The sequence below is a fragment of the Lutra lutra genome, chromosome 12 (assembly GCF_902655055.1).
Source record: "Lutra lutra chromosome 12, mLutLut1.2, whole genome shotgun sequence".
In the NCBI taxonomy this organism is placed as follows: Eukaryota; Metazoa; Chordata; class Mammalia; order Carnivora; family Mustelidae; genus Lutra; species Lutra lutra.
In genome coordinates this window covers 63,033,954-63,052,902 of record NC_062289.1, presented here as the reverse complement: position 1 = coordinate 63,052,902, position 18,949 = coordinate 63,033,954, and the positions used below count along the sequence as shown (strand labels likewise).

The following is an 18,949-nucleotide window of genomic DNA, read 5'->3' as shown; positions in this document are numbered from 1 at the left end:
AAGAACAGGAAAAGTCTGGGAACCTACAGTTAACTTCTGAAATCCTTATTTCATAATGGGTGCCAGAATTAGAAAGTGAAGACAGCAGAAATAGCTTTGGACAAGAAGTTTCAAAACCCAGTCTGCAACTTAATGACCATTCAGTCTCCTTCAAATGTTCATAGGCTTATGAGTAAAATGGAAGGGAGAGAGAAATAAGTAAACTATGGAACAGGAACTTATTAGGTCATTTGACAATTCTACTATACTTCAACTACAGAGGATCTCAATAAGGCACTATGTGGTTAGTCTTCAAGAATCTTACAATCTATATGCCACTTTTAAAATGTTAGGCTGTGGGGCGCCTGGGGGGCTCAGTGGGTTAAAGCCTCTGCCTTCGGCTCAGGTCACGGTCCCAGGATCCTGGGATCTAGTCCAGCACCAGGCTCTCTGCACAGCGGGGAGCCTGCTTCCTCCTCTCTCTCTCTGCCTGCCTCTCCACCTACCTGAGATCTCTGTCTGTCAAATAAATAAATAAATCTTTTTAAAAAAATAAAATGAAATAAAACATTAGGCTGTATTATTCCAACCAAACGGAGAAGGGAGAGTAAAAGTCCCAAAACTGGTGAGATTCAACAAATTCAAAACCTGAAAGTTAAAAAAAGGTGGGCGAAAAGTCTTTTGAGTGAAGAAATAGAACAAGAAATGAAGCTGCTTAAGAGAATGGGTAAAAACAAGTCCTTATAAACCAGGAAGGGTTTCAAGGGATATTAGTTTTCACTACCCAAGGTGTAGGTAACAAAATACCAAGACGTGCCAAACTAGGAAGAACTGCATCAGAGGGAAACACACACACACACACACCCAGAAACGTAATTTTCAGTATAACCTTTTAAAATGATTATGTAGTAATACTGGCCACCAAATTATCAAATGTCTAGGTCAGAATAAACCACACAGAATTTTAAAGGCCCGCAGAAATGGGTAAGAAGGTTAAAAACGGAATCAAAGTGCAATAATGAATAAACTCTAAACTAAATTGAGCTGCCCCTCAGAATCCTCAAGGAAGCAGCTCAGGGTAATGATTAAACTGACAACGAGATGGAAATGCATTAAATACCCAAATAGGCATTTCGACCTGGTTTTACAGTCACACCTCTGAGGCAGGCCACGTCTCCATCACTTCAGTTTCTCAGAGAACGCCCGAGCCCTCAGGACCCCGAGGCTTAACCTCAAGCAGGATGACCCTTACACTCTGACCCGTCAGCTAGACGGGGGTCCACTCGGGAGACCTAAGAGGACGCAACAGAGGCGAGAAGGGAAATATTCAGCCAAAATCACCCTCTTCCGTCACTGGCGCGGCCTAGCTCTTACTAACTCTCCAGCTCACATTTCCGATCCGCAGCTCAAGAAACACAGACGCTACTTCGGATCCAACAATCTCTCCCCCAGCCTGCCTTCTCAGCACCGCCGAGGTGCGGCCTGAGACAGCTCTTAGGGCTGCACCCGCTCTCGGGTGCAAGACTCGCTCCGTCTGAATGAGCGACAGAGCCCGCCGACTCCCACAAGTACTGTCCACTTAGCTTCGGGTTGGGTGCACAATAAACCTCCAGCGAACCGTACTGAAGGAACAGGACTACCGCGAAGCGAGCCCATGTCAGGAGTTGGGAGTGCCCCTTCCATCGCGAGTGCGACGGAGGGACTAAACACAAAGAAGAATGGCCAGAGTTCCAGACACCACACTTACCCACACAGCCATCTACAATTCTGTTTGCGGAAGCGGCGGTCGGCGCCACGCGTGTGTTGTTACGCCACTTCCGGGGAGTGGACGGTCACCTGACGCCGCTCTCGGCGGCGAGTGGAGGGTCTCTCGACCTTCGCGCCGGAACTACGAGTCCCGTCGTGCCGCGCGCGGGGGCCTGCTGAGGGACGCGCGGAGCCGCACGGACAGTAGCAAGCACGTTGTTAGTGGGCGCGGCTGGAGGGCCCGGGAGGGTGCCGGCGGTAGGGGCGGGGAGCGAGCGTTCGCCTGAGCCCCTGGAGTTCCGGCACCCTGACCCACGTTTATCAGGTCACTCTGGTGAGTGCCATTAGAAGAGCTGTCTTTCGGCCTGTGCGGCGAGAAACGGCGGTGGCCTCAATCTCCTAAGAGGTAGCCAGGGCCCAAGATCTCTAAGGAACTGCGCAGGGTGGGGGGGGGGGGTCCAGAGGGCACCTTCAACCCCGGTGCACGTTGGGGAGAAGAACTAGGGCGCGAACCTGACACGTGCCCCGCGCCCCACGCTCCTTAGGCTACGCTGGTAATTCCGTCCGCGGGGCGGGGGTTCTCCACACTGGCCCGCCCACCACCCCTGGCGGCCGAAAGAGGTCACCCCCGCCCTTCTCTGGCAGGCCTGTGGTTCGGCAAATCCTGTTTGGGGGACTGTTTTTCAGCTTTCTGCTTTGTAACCCTTCACTCTCTGCTATTACCTACGTCAGATGGCTGAGGGGGGACCTGGGAGCCCCCGCCCTTGCAGTTGTTTTAAAAATGAGCAATATCTTACTACTTAAGGACTGGCGGGTCTTTCTTTACTGCTATACTTGGGAAATCTCTGCCATACCTCCCTTCAAGGCCATTCGTATCTGTCAGATTTTGGAGAGAGGGGCAGCCCATTCCTGTTCTTGAGAAACCCTACGGTATTGTTATTCTGTGTTGGCTGGACTTTCTCGTACGGGATGGTTGGGGGAGAAAATGCACTTTGTCCATCCCCTGAGATTTCCACTAGAGAGTCCAAGGCACTTACTGTACTGAAACTCGGAAGCTCCATAGTTCAGGTCTTTCATCCCGAGATAAGTAGGGTCAAAACTGTTATCTGTAAACTAAGGTCATTGATGCGTGTACATTTTAACGTTGTTGTGCCTCAGCACCTCTCCACTTTAATGGCGTAAAAACAGCGTGATTAGATTGACAGTTTTAAAAACGGGGCATGATTAGATTACAGTTCACCTTGAATTCTTTACCAGAACTGATCCCATTTAAAGCAGTTTTGCAAACGTGTTTTACTGGCCTACCTACTTGTCAGGAGATAGTTATATTAATGAGACTTCGCGTTAGGAATGGCAACATTTGCAGCCTGTGGTTTACCATCTAGTCATTTCCAAATTGTGGGCATTAACCTTTCTGAGGTTGTTGACCCTTTATAAACTTTGGACCAAGAATGAGGCCTATTTTTAACAATGAGGATGAGCCATCAATTTCAGATGACTGTGCCTGTACTTTTTATTATATGCAATGAGCTGTGTTGAGAATTAATTTCAGTTCATATATATGGACCACTGCAAAGGTATAGGTCCTAGAGATTGTACCGTATACATATCCATCCATAGAACTAAGCAATGACATAGCACGTATTTGGTGGTTCTGATGCTGAAGTATTGAGATAATTGCTGTTGTAATTTTGGGAAAAAAAATGAATCTAATTTTTGACTTCTTAAGAAAATTTTGATTAGATTTAAAGCCTCTTAACTGTGTGTTTATATAAACTCCATCATGAATTAATGTCATGCATGGGATATAGAGAGATCACATCTTAGGATTTTTATCAAACTTAACTGAAAGTCATGCAGTGTGAGTTGAGATAGAAAAACTCTTGAATGTAGTAGTAATGGAAGGAGTGAATGGGCCAGATAAAATTTGTTTTAGATTACTGTTGATGTTATTTGCCCCCATTATTACTTGAGTAATATCTAGTTTTCTGAATATCGAATTAAAATAATAGCTAATATTTTGGTACCTTCTGTGTGCCAGACTGTGCTTTACATATTTGAACTCATTTAATTCTTATGTAATCCAGTGGGGTAGCTGCTATGATGATGATGATGATGATGATAGTTTTTTAGATGAGGGTTAAGTAACTTGGCCAAAGTCAAGCAGCTGGGAAGTAGTGAACTAGGATTTGGACCCAGGCAGGCTGGCTCCAGAGAACAGAATCTATGCTAATAAAGAAATAGTGCCTGCTGGAAGACCAGCCTCAGAACTGGAAGTTGGCTCCCACCTAATACATTTTCAGAAAATTAATTGATACTTCCTAATGCTTGGTATTATGTTCAGAGAGAAAATAACTCGATAAAGATGTTATCTTGCTATAGTATGAGTTCCAACAAGGCAAGGATCATCATTTTGTTCAATGAGTGCCTTGAATAGTGCCTGGCATACCTGGGTGCTTACTGAATGAATGAATTGCCAAGAAAGTTGTAAAAATTCTTTTTTTTTTTTTTTTTTTAAGGAAATAACAGGATTTATTTCAGTCCATTTATAAGATTTCTTTATGCACTGTTTTGATTTGGCTCATTATTCACCCAGCATGCTTTTGATTCTCCTGGTTTGGCTTATACTTTTGTCAGTGTGAGAAAATGGAGTAGTAACTTGCAAGTTTTCTAAAGGTAAGCAACAGATTCAGTAGGTACCATTCCTCTTTTTAAGTCATTAGTTTCCAAAGTGCTAGCACTCAAAGTGTAATTTTCAAGTGTGATTTCTGTTGTGCAGTTGAAGATCACATTTTTGAAACATAAAAGTAGATACTATCTTAGAGCTTCCTAAGCCTAATGGTTTTGTTGGAGGTAGAAGAAAGGTGGTTTGTGGAAGGTTTGTTTCTCCAGTCTTGGAAGAAGGACGTTCTTCCAGTCCACTCACCAAAGTCGTCCTACTGGAATTTTACTGCCTTTTTGGAGCACATAAGATATTCTTGTTCAAAAAGTTTTTGGTATGGTTGAAAGTGAGGTTTAGTTGAGAAATCTAACTTTATTATGTGTGATGCTTAGTTTTATATGTCAACTTGACTAGGCTATACTACTGTAGCTATTTAATCAAACACTAATCTAGGTGTGATGGTATTACAAGATGTGGTTAACATCTGCTTTAAGTGAAGGAAATTACCCTCAATAATGTGGGTGGGTCTCATCCAATCAATTGAAGGTCTGACTTTTTTTTTTTTTTAAAGATTTTATTCATTTATTTGACAGACAGAGAGCACTAGTAGGCAGGGAGGCAGGCAGAGAGAGAGGAGGAAGCAAGCTCCCCGCTGAGCAGGGAGCCTGATGCGGGGCTCGATCCCAGGACCCTGGGACCACGACGTGAGCGAAGGCAGAGGCTTTAACCCACTGAGCCACCCAGGTGCCGGAAGGCCTGACTTTTAAACTGAAGTGTCTCAAGAAGAAAAAATACTTCCTCAAGCCTATCGCATTGATTTCTGCCAGTTTTTAACCTACAAGTCTGCCCTATACATTTCAGAGTTGCTGGCCCACATGGTTTTGTGAGCCAATTCCTTAAAACCTGTGTCTATTTAGATAAGTAATCTAATAATAGATTCCTAATACATAGAAATAAATATCCATTTACCTAAATATAGATAAACCTAAAAACGGATAGATAGTGATTTATGTATATATTATTTCCTGTTGGTTTTATATCTCTGGAGAAACTTGTCTGATTCAGAGTTTGGTGCTGAAGAGTAATTCTAGAGGACAGATTCTTAAAGATGAGTTTTCTGAATTGTCTCTAGTATTCTTGGAATTGGTTCCCTATTGGATTTAAAGGCACTAAATAATGACTATTTCCAGTGGTGAAAAGGGCACCGAAAGCCCATGATATGATGTGGCAGTAGAGATATGCAAAAGGCAGAACATTATCATCTGTATGCAAGTATTTATAAAAGATATGGTTCTTGATGGGATGATCACATATTTGATGACTTAAAACATTTTTGTCAAATTACCAAGTATAATGAGACTGACTGGTTGCTAACTGCTAGCTGCTAACTATGCTGGAGAAAGGGGAAAGAAAAGGATGAGCTCAGGTCTTCTGATTCCCAGCTTAAGCTCTGCGAAAATAACCGGAAAGTTTTTAGGTCTGGCCTAAAGAAACTCATCTTCTGTACATGCGGAGCTGAGATTGCTGAAAACCAAACCCAGAACCCCATCCTGCAAAATGGTTGAATTACCAGTGCAAAATGAATTCCCCATCTAACAGAGTATCTGCTGTTAGAGGACATTGATTGAGAAGGAATGCAGTCCTCAAATTCGGAATGGGGTACTGAACCCCTAAGTTGTTTTTTTTTTTTAAGATTTTATTTATTTGACAGAGAGCGATCACAAGTAGGCAGAGAGTCAGGCAGAGAGAGGGGGGGAAGCAGGCTCCCCGACAAGCAGAGAGCCCGATGCGGGGCTCGATCCCAGGACCCTTAGATCATGACCTGAGCCAAAGGCAGTGACCTAATCCACTGAGCCACCCAGGCGCCCCGTGAACCCCTAAGTTTTAATCCCTTGTCTTTGCCAGCAAAAGCAGCCCTTCCACTCCTCTTTGAGAATTTAATCCTGCTTTGTGTGAAGTACCTGTAATGGCCTCTCCGAAGTTACTTGCCTTTCAAGACATAGCCCATTCTCCCTAAGAACTACCCCTACTACACTTCTTTGCTGCTAGACTCAAGTCCTAGCAGGCCCTCAAAGGAAAGCTACAAAATGTGTCCCATGAAGAGGAGTGCTGCACTCTAAAAACCACATGATTTTTTTTTTTTTAATCTGTAGAAATCTGGGGAAATTTTGTGGGGTTGGATATTAAAGGTGGAATAATGGTGGAAGGAAAATAAAGTTGGACCAGGTCAAATTTATTGATATAGGAACCACTAAGCAAAGATTCTGGATTCACTATTACAGCTTGAGGGATCTGGAAAGGCTTCTGACAGTTTGGTTAGTTGGCTGAAGCTTGGCAAAAGGTGACCCATGCTTCCTGAAGTTAAAGTAAAGTACCAGACCTGCCTTTGTATACTATAGAGGAAGGGATCCAGAGGCCTAGGGAGATTGGACTGGTGGAGTGGATTTGTCATGTAAGACCAGCTCACCCACTGTGGGAGAGTGTAGAGGAGATACCTTTTACCATGACAGTGAGAAGTCAATTTATGAGGGGAGCCCTAGCATCCATGAAGATCTTTGTGATTGCTCTTCTGGGTCAGAAATTACAGCAGAAACTGCTGCCACTGAACTACGAATCCTTAAATACAGTGAGGATAATAGGAAATTGGGCAGGTATTACAGAGAGACCTATTTTCTTAATGGCATGTCTTACATGCTGAAGGTAAGAAGCCAGAGGAGAGGGCTGTTGAAGTACGGAAAGGAGAATGGCAATAGTGAAATACAAGGAAAATGTAGTTGAGCAGAGTCTTGGAAAAGACAGGAAGAGGTTAGATCTAGAACACAGGTGGAGGATTGAGCTTCTTTTCTGAGGAAGGAGTTTAGGGATTCTGAAATAGGTGTGGTACAGGTAACTTTAGAAGTGGGAAGGCTGAAGTTGAGAAAATTCACCCCTAATAACTTTGGCTCAGTTTTAAAGGAAAGAGGGGGATGTAGGTTCATCTGTCTTGTGGGACCACTAAGTAGTAAACACAATAAGTAAGTAAATTATATAGGATGTTAGAAGAGAACTGCTGTGGAAAAAAAAACACAAATAGAGCAACATTAGGAAGATTAGGATGTTGGGAAGGAAGGATTGGAAGTAGTATTGTGATTTTAAATAGTGTAGTCAAGGGGTACCTCATGGAATGGATGCCATTTGAAAGAAGACTCATAGGAAGTGAAAGAATTAGCCATGCAGACATCTGGTGAAAGACTCTTCCAAGCAGAGGGAACAGCTAGTGCAGTATTCTTACGGTGGCCTTTTTAACACGTTGGAAGAGCTGCAAAGGTGAGCCAGTGTTGCTGGAGCAGAGTGAGAAAAAGAAAGAGTAGATGATGCATTCAGAGAAGAAAAGGGAGGAGATATTTGAGGTATTGTAGATGATTATAATTACGGACTTAAGCTTTTACTCTAAGAGAAATTGGAGAGTTTTAAATAGAGATGCGATTTTATGTATCTTTTTTATTTTATCATGGGCTGAAAATAAAGTATAAGAGGTTTTAAAGTGGTTGGGAAAGGTGTGGAATGGTCATTGGAAGGTTAGGGAAAGGAAGCTGATTGGATCTAGAACCACTGTGGGTTGTCACATAACATTCACAGCCTTTCTGAAATAAGATGAGGTAGTACCTCAGTGTGTGCTGGGTACTAATTTACTCAATTGTGTGATTTTTGTTAGTGCTCAGCTACTGGATGAAGTTGTGGGAAAAACAGTTGCACTAGCTCAGGATTAGATTTTGTGGGCCCGTATTTACAGATGGACAAAGTAGTAATCCAAGTAATGCATGGAGAATTGAGGCTGGTTAAAGACTTCTGAATGAAACCAGGAGGAGCTGTTAGGTTTGAAAGAAAAAGGAAGGTAGGGTGGAGTGCGGCCGTGGAACTGGAGTCCAGAGAGTAACGGTGAAGGCTGTAAGTAGAAGAGGCTGCAGAGAGTAGTTTCAGGATTTCAGTTGTGGAGAAGTATTAGATGACTTCAAGGTGGAATGCATTGCTAAAGAAGCTGGGATTTTGCTTGGGTCACCCAAGTGGAACAATGAAAAATTTAGATGAAGGAAGAATATGAACTTGGTTTGGCCAGGTCAGCAGATGAGAAGGTAAAGAAGAAAAACTAGAACCAATTATTGTTATAGCATACTAAATGGTAGATACTTAACATATTTTTCTCATTTCATCATCATAAATACTATAGTATAAAAGTTTAATTAACCCCACTTTAAGGATGAAGAGAAATCTACATAAAATAATGCCGGAAAGGGCTGGAACTCAGATCTTTCTGACTGCAAAGCCTGCATTTTTCCTACTACAATGTAATAATACCTGCCAGACCCAGAAAAGAAGGGGTTGGAGGTGGGACTGTGTTGATTCTGGACCAATGTTACCATTAGAGAACACTATGGCTTGCCTTAGGAAATTTAGATCCTCTGGAAACACAAAAAGACATAAGCATTTTGTGTAAATGAATATATTTATGTAGTAATTTTGGAAAAATCATTGATTTTTCTCTACAGATGATACATTTGACATTTAAGACTGCTCTGGAAATCAGTGAATTATTAATGAGATTCCTTGGGAATTCACTAGGGGGCATAACTTAACCTTTCCTGAAGATTAAGAATTTAACAATGGCTCCATCATTGCCCCAGCTCGTATATGTTGCTCAATTCTTGTATTAGAAAGCTCAAAAGCAGAATAAGTTGAAGGAGGTTGAAAAAGGTGGGTTATAGAATAGAAATTAAATTGAAGGTATCGAGTTTGTTAAGAAGTAGGAAAATAACAGCCCAGAAAGACTACAAACTTGCATGCATTTACTTTTTCTAAACATCAGTTAGGGTGTGATTAAGGCAGATTGAAATGCATAAATTAGAATATTAATCTGTTGGAAGAGGAAAATTTGAATTTCCCCCATTTGATGGTAACTAAGGGAGTTTTTATAACTAGAGGCAATTCTTTTCTTCACTTAATCCCTTTTATTATGGTCCAACCTAATGAGTTCTACAATTTATCCCTTCCTTTTACCTGTGATTTACGTTAAAACTATACTAAATATCAGTTGTATTTGGCAAGGCCAGAGTGTACTTTAAAAAAAAAAAGTTAATGGATTTTATTTTTTAGAGAAGTTGAGGTTTATAGAAACATGGAACAGAAATAGTACAGAGAATTCCCACATTATGCACCTCTACCTCCAGTTTCCCCTGCTCTGAACATCTGGTAGTAGTGTTTTTCCTTTGTTAGAGTTGAAGTACTGGTATTGATACATTATTAACTAGTGTACATAGTTTACTTTAGGGTTCTCTTTTTGTGTTACACAGTTAGTTCTGTGGGTTTTGACAGATGTATAATGTATGATATAATGCATAATGACATTTACCCACCTATAGGATCATATAGAATGCTTTGCTGCCCTAAAAATGCTCCACGCTCCACTTAGTCATCTCTTCCTTCCTGGACCTTGCAGCCTCTAGAAACCACTGCTCTTCTTACTCTCTCTATAGTTTTGTCATTTCCAGAATGTCATATAGCTGGAATCGTGCAGTATATAGCCCTTTCAGACTGACTTCTTTCACTTAGCAACATGTTTCCCTCCATGTTTTTTCATGGTTGCAGAGATCATTTCTTTTTATCACTAGTTTTCCTTTGTATAGTGGTTCCTCAGTGTGCTTATCCGTTCACCTGTTCAAAGATTTCTTGATTGTTTCCAGTTTGGGGCAATTACGGATAAAGCCTCTATAAATGTTTATATGCAGGTTTTTGTGTAGACTTTTCAACTTACTTGGGTAAGTACCTAGGAGCATTATTGCTAGAGCATACGTTAAGCCTGTGTTTAGCTTTCTTTGGAACTGCCAAACTGTCTTTCATGTTGCCTGTTACCATTTCGCATTCCCTCTAAGAATGAATGAGAGTTCCTGTTCCACATCCCCACCAGCATTTTGTGTTTGTTAGGGTTTTGGATACTAGTTATTCTAACAGGTGTGGAGTGGTATCTCATTGTTGTTTTAATTTGCAACTCCCTAGTGACAAACGATGTTGAGCATCTTTTTTTTTTTAATTGAGATACAATTGACATATAATATTATTAGTTTCAAGCATACAACATAATGATTCAACATCCATCACCACATATGTCTTTCTCCCCAGCCTCTGGCAACCATCAATCTGTTCTCTCTACCTGTGAGTTCAGATTTCTTTTTTAAGATTCCACATATAAGTGAGATCATGTAGTATTTATCTTTCTATCTCTGACATTTCATTTAGCATAATGCCATTAAGGTCCATCCATGCTGTTGCAGATGGCAAAGTTTTACTCTTTTTATGGCTGAATAATCCATTGTGTTTGTGTACCATTTTTTTTTTTTTTAAATCCACAGTCCATTGGTGGTTATTTCTGTGTCTTGGCTATTGTAAATAATGCTGCAGTGAATATGGAGGTGCATATATCTTTTTGAGTTAGTGTCCCCCCGCCCCGATAGATACCCAGAAGTAGAATTGCTGGATTATACGGTAGTTCTGTTTTTTGAGGACATAACTGTTTCCCGTTGTGGCTACACCAGTTTACATCCCCACCAACAATGCACAGCACTTTCCTCCACATTCTCACCAACACTTGTTTCTTTTTCTTTCTTTCTTTTTTTAAAAATAATAGCTATTTTCACAGGTGTGAGGTGATTGAGCATCATTTCAGATGTTTATTTGCTATCTGTGTATCTTCTTTAGTGAGATGTCGGTTCATATCTTTAGCCCATTTTGTAATTGTTGAGTTTAAAGAATTCTTTTTGAATTTTAGATGAAGTCTTTGATACATGCTTTGCAAATATTTTCTCCCCATTTGTGGCATGTCTTTTTATTCTCTTAACAGTGTCTTTCATTAGAGAAGTTTTTAATTTTAATTAAGTCCAACTTACCTTTTTTTTTTTTTTTAATGGATCTTGCTTTTGGTGGTATATCTAGCAAGTCATTGCCAAACCCAAAGTCACTTAAACTTTATTCTATGTTTTCTTCTAGAAATGGTATAGTTTTACATTTTACATTTAGGCCTGTGATGCGTTTTGACTTAAATTTTGTGAAAGGGTTAAGGTCTGTGTCTGTGTTCATTTTTTTTGCATGTGGACATCTGGTTGCAGTATCATTTGTTGGGAAAAACTATCCTTTCTCCATTGAATTGCTTTTTCACCTTTGTCAAAGGTCAGTTGACTATATATATGTGCATCTCTTTCTGGACTGTCTGTTTTGTTGGTCTGTTTCTTTGCTTTCTCCAGTACTGCACTGCCTTGGTTATTGTAGCTTTATAATAAGTCACTACTCTATAATACGAGTATATCAGTGATTCTTTTTGTGAGGGGTTGGGGAGGGGGGTGTCTTACTGCACGAGCTAGGAATTGCAGTACACATTGAATGTAAGAGTGGTGAGAGAGGACATCCTTGCCTTGTTCCTGGTCTAAGGAGGAAAGTCCCTGGTCTCTCTCCTCTTAAGTATCCCATTAGCCATGGATTTGTTGTAGATGTTCCTCATCAGATTGAGAAAGTTCTCCTGTACTCTTAGTTTGCTTAGAGTTTAAAAAGTCATGAACAGGTGCTCGATTTTGTCAAATGGTTTTGCTAGATCAATCCCTATGATCATATGATTTTTCTTAAGCTTGTTGATATGCTATGTTACATTGATTTTCAACTGTTCAATCATTCTTGAGTATCTGGACTAATTCCACTTGGTTTGGTGTATAATTGTTTTTAAACATTGATGGATTGGATTTCCTAATATTTTGTTGAAGATTTTTACATGTATGTTCTTGAGAGATATTGGTTTATAGTTTTCTTTACTTGAATATCTTCATCTAATTTTGGTAATAGGCTAATGCTGGCCTCATAGAATGAGTTAGGAAGTCTTCTTCCATTTTTATGGAAGAGAGTATGGAGAATTGACATTATTTCTGCCATAAATATTTGATAGAATTCACTAGTAAAAACACCTGAAGCTGGTGATTTTTTTGAGAGCTTAATCCTTATTCAATTACTTTAAAAGATACAGGACTATTCAGGTCATCTTTTTCTTCTTGTATGATTTTTGGTTTGTTTATATTTTTTAAGGACTGGCTCCATTACCTAAGTTACCATATTGGTGGGCATAAAGTTGTTTACAGTATTCCTTATCACTTTTTAAATGTCTGTGGGTCAGTAGTCAAGACTTCTATGTTTCATTTCTGATATTAATAATTTGTGTTTTCTCCCTTGGGAAACTTAGGGAGATATTTTTCAGAGAACCATATTTTGGTTTTATTATATTTTCTATTGTATTTCTTTTCAGTTTCATTGATTGTTGCTATGATGTTGATAATGATGGTGATACCTGCTTGCTTTAGGTTTATATTTTGCTTCTCTTTCTAGTTTCCTTAAGTGAAAGTTTATCTTACTGAGTTTACATTAGTCTTTTCTAGTATGTTCATTCAGTGCTATAAATTTCTCTGTAAACCTGCTTTACTCTGCCCCACAAATTTCAATAAGTTGTATTTCCATTTTTAATCTAAGATGTTTTAAAACTTACTTTTAGACTTTTTGACCTATGGATTATTTAGAAGTATGTTGTTTAATTTCCAGGGGTTTTCCAACTGTCTTTATGTTAGTGATTTCTAGTTTAATTCCATTATGGTCTGAACATATTTTACATGATTTTTATTCTTTTAAATACATTAAGGTGTATTTTATGGCCCAGAATGTGGTCTATATTGTGAACACTTCATGTAATAAGCTTGAGTAGAATGTATATTCTGCTGCTGTTGAATGGGAGTATTCTATAAATGTCAGATCAAGTTGATTAATAGTTTAGTTCAACTATATCCTTAGTGATTTTCTGGCTGCTGGATCTATCAAGTACCGACAGAGGGGTGTTTAGGTTTCCAATTATAATAATGGAAATGTTTGTTTCTACTTTAAGTTCTGTCATTTTATGCCTTGTTACTTCAGTCTCCTTTTGTTAGATAAATACATGTTTAGGATTGTTATGTTTTCCTTATGTTATCATTGCATTATTATTTTTTATGAAATACCCCTCTTTTTCATTGATAAACAAGGGATTTCAAAAGTCTGCTTTGTCTGAAATTAATAAAGCTACTCCCATCTTTTTTTTTTTTAAATCAGTATTAATGTGGTGTGTTTTCTCCATCCCTTGACTTGTAACTTAATCTGGGTCTTTATATATAAGGGAACATTTCTTAGACAAAATGTAGTTGGCTTTTTTTTTTTTTAAATTCTCTGACAATTTGTCTTTTTATTGGCTTAATAATGTGCCATGTTTGCAAATGTTTTTTATTCACTGCCATTTGTGCTTTATTTCTTTTCCCTTTTTTCTGCCTTCTGTGGCTTTAACTGAGAATTTTATACGATTCTATTTTATCTCCTCTTTGGGGTATCAATTGTAAAAAAACCTCCAAAAACAAAAAACAGTTTATTTGGAGAGATAGAGTGTGCACAAGTATGGTGAGAAGGGGGCAGAGGGAGAGAAAGTCTTAAGGACCCTGAGGTAATGACCTGAGCCAAAACCAAGAATCGGACACTTAACTGACTGCACTATTACGTGCCCCTCAGTTGTACTTTTTAAATAATGTTTAGTGGTTTCCCTAAATTTTGTAATACACTTTTATCTAAATCACCTTCAAATGATTCTAAAATATTTCATTTGTAGTTGGAAGTACCTTACCATGGAGCGTTATTGTAGAGTATTCTCAATTCCTTGTAGCAATGCTGTTTCTTATTTCACTTATTTTATTCTATTAATCACTTAATGTATTGTTACTAGTATTTCTTCAAACAGTTGATTCTAGATCGATTAATAATGAAAAAGATCTTATTTTACCTTTTTGATCCTTCTCTGTCAATCTTTCAGCTTTTTAAAATTTAAATTCTATTAACCAACATATAGTACATTATTAGTTTCAGATGTAGTGTTCAGTGATTCATCAATTGCATATAATGCCTAGTTCTCATCATATTGTGCCCTCCTTAACACCCATCACCCAGTTGCCCCATCCCTTCCACCTCCCCTTCCACAGTCCCCAGTTTGTTTCCTAGAATCCATTGTCTCTCATGGTTTGTTTCCCTCTGCTTTCTTCCCATTCAGTTTTCCCTCCTTTCCCCTTTGGCCCTCTGCACTATTCCTTATGTTCCACATATGAGTGAGAGCATATGATAATTGTCTTTCTGTGCTTGACTTATTTCATTGCATAATCCCCTCCACTGTCATCCCTGTCAGTGTAAATGATGGGTATCCATCCTTTCTGATGGCTGAGTAATATTCAGTGTATATATGAACCTCATCTTCTTTATCCATTCGTCTGTTGAAGATCATCTCAGCTCTATCCACACACAGCTTAGCTATTGTGGACTTTGCTGTTATGAATAATGGTGTGCAGGTGCCCCTTCAGGTTACTACATTTGTATCTTTGGGGTAAATACCCAGGAGCCCAATTGCTCGGTGATAGGGTAGCTCTATTTTTAGCTTCTTTTTTTTTTTTTTAAGATTTTATTTATTTATTTGACAGATAGAGATTACAAGTAGGCAGAGAGGCAGGCAGAGAGAGAGAGGAGGAAGCAGGCTCCCTGCTGAGTAGAGAGCCTGATGCGGGGCTCGATCCCAGGACCCTGAGATCATGACCTGAGCCGAAGGCAGAGGCTTTAACCTGCTGAGCCACCCAGGTGCCCCTATTTTTAGCTTCTTGAGGAACCTCCATACTGTTTTCCAGAGTGGCTGTACCAGCTTGCATTCCCACCAACAGTATAAGAGGCTTTCCCTTTCTCAACATCTTCACCAACATTTGTTGCTTCCTGTCTTGTTAATTTTAGTCTTTCTGGCTGGTGTGAAGTGGTATCTCATTGTGGTTTTGATTTGTGTTTCCCTGATGGCAAGTGATGTGGAGCATTTTTTCATATGTCTGTTGGTCATTTGTATGTCTTCTTTGGAGAAGCGTCTGTTTATATCTTCTACCCATTTATTGACTATATTACTTGCTTTTTTTGGGTGTTGAGTTTGATAAGTTCTTTATATGTCTTGGATACCAGCCCTCTATCTGATATGTCATTTCCAAACATCTCCCATTCTATTGGTTGTTTTTGGTTTTGTTGACTGTTTCCTTATCTGTGCAGAAGCATTTTATCTTGATGACCATCACAGTAGTTCATTTTTGCTTTTGTTTCCCTTGCCTTTAGAGATCTGTCTTGCAAGAAGGTACTGCAGCCAACATCGAACAGTTTGCTACCTGTGTTCTCTAGGATTTTAATGGATTCCTGTCTTACATTTAGGTCTTTCACCCATTTTGAGTTTATCTTTGTGTATGGTATAAGGAATGGTCCAGTTTCATAAGTTGCATATGGCTGTCCAGTTTTCCCAAAACCATTTGTTGAAGAGACTTTTTTCCATTGGATACTCCTCCCTGCTTTGTCAAAAATTAGTTGACCATAGAGTTGAGGGTCCATTTCTTGTTTCTCTGTTCTGTTCCAGTGATCTCTGTGTCTCTTTTTGTACCAGTACCGTGCTGTCTTGATGATCACAGCTTTGTAACATAACCTGAAGTCAGGCATTGTAATGCCCCAGCTTTGTTTTTCTTTTTCAGCATTCCTCTGGCTAATTGGGGTCTTCTGTGGTTCTGTAAAAATTTTAGGATTGTTCCAGGTCTGTGAAAAATGTCAGTGGTATTTTGATAGGAATTTCATTGAATGTGTAGGTTGCCCTGAGTCACATAGACATTTTAACAGTATTTGTTCTTCCAATCCATGAGCATGGAATGCTTTTCCATCCCTTTGTGGCATCTTCACTTTCTTTTCATAGATGTTCTATAGTTTTTAGACTACAGATCCTTTACCGTTTTGGTTAGGTTTATTCCTAGGTATCTTATGGTTTTCAGTGTAATTGTAAATAGGATCAATTCCTTAATTTCTCTTTCTTTGGTCACATTGTTACATTGTATGTGCATTGATTTTGTATCCTGCCACGTTGCGGAATTGGTATATGAGTTCTAGCAAGTTCGGAGTAGAATCTTCAGGGTTTTCCACATAAAGTATCATGTTATCTGTGAAGAGTGAGAGTTTGACTTCTTTGCCAATTTGAATACCTTTTATTTCCTTTCATTGTTTGATTGATGAGGCTAGGACTTCTAGTACTATGTTGAACAACAGTGGTGAGAGTGGGCATCCCTGTCATGTTCCTGACTTAGGGAAAAAGCTCTCAGTTTTTCCCCATTGAGAATGATATTTGGTGTGGACTTTTTCTAGATGGTTTTGATGATATTGAGTTGTGTTCCCTCTTTCCCTACACTGCGGAGAGTTTTAATTAAGAAAGGATGCTGTATTTTGTCAGATGCTTTTTCTGCATCAATTGAGAGGATCATATGGTTCTTGCCCTTTCTTTTATTCTAATGTATCATGTTGATTGGTTTGTGAATGTTGAACCACCCTTCCAATGCAGGAAGAAATCTCACTTGGTCTTGGTGAATAATCTTCTTAATATACTGTTGGATCCTGTTGGCTAGTATCTTGGTAAGAAATTTGCCAGCCATGTTCCTCAGGGATATTGGTCTGTGATTCTCCTTTCTGATGGGGTCTTTGTCTGGTTTCAAATCAAGGTATGCTGACCTCATAAAATGAGTTTGGAAGTTTTGTTTCCATTTCTATTTTTTGAAACAGCTTCAGAAGACTATGTAGTAGTTCTTTAAATGTTTGGTAGAATTCCCCTGGGAAGCCATCTGTCCCTAGACCCCTTTGTTGGGAGGTTTTGATTACTGCTTCAATTTCCTTGCTGGTTATGGTTCTGTTCAGGATATCTATTTCTTCTTCTTTCAGTTTTGGTAGTTTATGAGGTTACATAATTTTATTAATTTGGGTCCTTTATTTGGTCTTTTTGATAAGTCTGTCTAAGTGTTTATCGATCTTACGAATTCTTTCAAAGAAGCATATTTTAAGTTCATTGATCTGTTCTCCTGTTCTTTTAGTTTCTATTTCTTTGATTTCTGCTCTAGTTGTTACTATTTCTCTTCTTCTGCTTGGTTTACCCTTTGTTTGCTCTTCTTTCTCCAGCTCCTTTAGTTGTAAGTTTAGCTCATATATGTTGGACTTACTGAATTTTTTGAGAAAGGCTTGTATTGCTGTGTACTTCCCTCTTAGGACTGCCTTTCCTATATCCCAGAGGTTTTGAACAGTTATGTTTTCATTTTCATTTGTTTCCATGATTTTTAAAAATTCTCTAATTTCCCGGATGACCCATTCATTGTTTAGTAGGATGCTCTCTAACCTCCAAGTGTTTGAGTTCCTTCCAAATTTCCTCTTGTGACTGAGTTCAAGTTTTAGACATTGTGTTCTGAAAATATGCAGAGAATAGTACCAGTCTTTTGATACTGGTTGAGATCTGATTTGTGACCCAGTATGTGATGTATTCCAGAGAATGTTCGATGTGCACTTGAGAAGAATGTGTATTCTGCTTGTTTTAGCATGGAATGTTCTATACAGAACTACAAAGTCCAGCTAGTCCAATGTGTCATTCAAAGCTCTTGTTTCTTTGTTAATTCTCTGCTTAGATGATCTGTCCATTGCTGTGATTGGGGTGTTAAAGTCCCTATTATTTTATTATCAGTGTGCTTCTTTAATTTGGATATTAATTGGCTTATATAATTGGCTGCTCCAGGGCGCCTGGGTGGCTCAGTCATTAAGTGTCTGCCTTTGGCTCAGGTCATGATCCCAGGGTCCTGGGATTGAGCCCCGCATGAGGCTCCCTGCTCAGCTGGAAACCTGTTTCTCCCTCTCCCACTCCCCTTGCTTGTGTTCCCTCTCTTGGTGTATCTCTATCAAATAAATAAATAAAATCTTTAAAAAATAGTAATTATTGGCTGCTCTGAAGTTAGGAGTATAAATATTTATAATTGTTGGATTTTTTTTGTTGTTAGATAAACCCTTTAAATGTGACGTAGTGAGGGGCGCCTGAGTGGCGCTGTGGTTAAGCCTCTACCTTCGGCTCAGGTCATGATCTCGGGGTCCTGGGATCGAGTCCCGCATCGGGCTCTCTGCTCAGCAGTGAGCCTGCTTCCCCCTCTCTCTCTGCCTGCCTCTCTGCCTACTTGTGATCTCTCTCTCTCTCTCTGTCAAATAAATAAATAAAATCTTTAAAAAAAAATGTGGCGTAGTGTTTCTCTTCATCTCTTACTACAGTCTTTGGTTTAAAATCTAATTTGTCTGATAGGAGGATTGCTACCCCAGCTTTCTTTTGAGGTCCTTAGCATGGTCCATCAGCATAGGTCCACCCCTCTCACTTTCAAGAAGATGTCTTTAGGTCTAAAATGCGTCTCTGATAGCATATGGGTAGGTCTTGCTTTTTTTATTTAATCTGATAACCTGTGTCTTTTGATTGGAGCATTTAGCCCATTTACATTCAGAGTAACGACTGAAAAGTATGAATTTAGGGCCATTGTATTACCTGAAAAGTCCCTGTTTCTGTAGACTGTTTCTGTTTCTATCTGGTCTGTTACTTTGGGGCTCTGTCCTTGCTTGAAGGATCCCCTTTAGTATTTCTTGCAA

The 18,949-nt window shown here is 39.4% G+C and overlaps 2 protein-coding genes across 6 annotated transcripts in view; one reads left to right on the top strand and one right to left on the bottom strand.

The window, feature by feature from the left end:
• RNMT (RNA guanine-7 methyltransferase) overlaps positions 1-1,810 on the bottom strand; it is a 33,018-nt gene extending 31,208 nt beyond the window's left edge. The window contains 1 exon segment of the mRNA XM_047696980.1: positions 1,727-1,810. The gene's annotated coding sequence lies outside the window, so the exon portion shown is untranslated.
• Positions 1,811-1,878: 68 nt separating this feature from the next.
• Positions 1,879-18,949, top strand: part of FAM210A (family with sequence similarity 210 member A) — a 36,531-nt gene continuing 19,460 nt past the window's right edge. The window contains exons 1-3 of one of the 5 annotated variants that reach the window (XM_047696983.1): positions 1,879-2,059; positions 4,245-4,401; positions 8,301-8,305. The gene's annotated coding sequence lies outside the window, so the exon portion shown is untranslated. Of the gene's footprint in view, positions 2,132-2,476; positions 2,656-4,244; positions 4,402-8,300; positions 8,306-18,949 lie in introns of those variants that run through there. The other 4 variants (XM_047696984.1, XM_047696981.1, XM_047696982.1 and 1 more) reach the window with 4 other exon arrangements.